Source organism: Physeter macrocephalus, chromosome 16 (genome assembly GCF_002837175.3).
Source record: "Physeter macrocephalus isolate SW-GA chromosome 16, ASM283717v5, whole genome shotgun sequence".
NCBI classification, from domain to species: domain Eukaryota; kingdom Metazoa; phylum Chordata; class Mammalia; order Artiodactyla; family Physeteridae; genus Physeter; species Physeter macrocephalus.
In genome coordinates, this window is record NC_041229.1 from 22220814 (window position 1) to 22222166 (window position 1353).

Consider the following 1353-nt stretch of genomic DNA (forward strand, 5'->3'; position numbering starts at 1 on the left):
TCTTTCTTTCTTTCTTTCTTTCTTTCTTTCTTTCTTTCTTTCTTTCTTTCTTTCTTTCTTTCTTTCTTTCTTTCTTTCTTTCTTTCTTTCTTTTCTCCCTTTTATTCTGAGCAGTGTGAATGACAGGCTCTTGGTGCTCCAGCCAGGCATGAGGGCTGTGCATCTGATGTGTAAGACCCAAGTTCAGGACACTGGCCCACAAGAGACCTCCCAACTCTACATAATATCAAATGGCAAAAATCGCCCAGAGATCTCCATCTCAATGCCAAGTCCCAGCTACACTCAAAGAACAGAAAGTTACAGTGCTGGACACCCTATACCAAACAACTAGCAAGACAGGAACACAGCCCCATCCATTAAAAGAGAAGTTGCCTAAAATCATAGTAAGTCCACAGACACCTCAAAACACACCACCAGACGTGGACCTGCCCACCAGAAAGACAAGATCCAGCCTCATCCACCAGAACACAGGCACTAGTCCCCTCAACCAGGAAGCCTACACAACCCATTGAACCAACCTTAGCCACTGAGGACAGACACCAAAAACAACAGGACTACGAATATGCAGCCTGCAAAAAGGAGACCCCAAACACAGTAAGGTAAGCAAAATGAGAAGACAGAGAAACAAATAGCAGATGAAGGAGCAAGGCAAAAACCCACCATGCCTAAAAAATGAACAGGAATTAGGCAGTCTACCAGAAAAAGAATTCAGAATAATGATAGTAAAGGTGATCCAAAATCTTGGAAATAGAATGAAAAAAATACAAGAAAAATTTAACAAGGACCTAGAAGAACTAAAGAGCAAACAAACAATGATGAACAACACAATAAATGAAATTTAAAATTCCCTAGAAGGGATCAATAGCAGAATAACTGAGGCAGAAGAATAGATAAGTGACCTGGAAGATAAAATAGAGGAAATAACTACCACAAAGCAGAATAAAGAAAAAAGAATGAAAAGAAGACAGTCTCAGAGACCTCTGGGACAACAGTAAACACATAAACATTGGAATTATAGGGGTCCCAGAAGAAGAAGAGTAAAAGAAAGGGTTTGAGAAAATATTTGAAGAGATTATAGTTGAAAACTTCCCTAATATGGGAGAGGAAATAGTTAATCAAGTACAGGAAGCACAGAGAGTACCATACAGGATAAATCCAAAGAGAAACACGTCAAGACACATATTAATCAAACTATCAAATATCAAATACAAAGAAAAAATATTAAAAGGAGCAAGGGAAAAACAACAAATAGCACACAAGGGAATCACCATAAGGTTAACAGCTGATCTTTCAGAAGAAACTCTGCAAGCCAGAAGGGAGTGGCAGGACATATTTAAAGTGATGAAGGAGAAA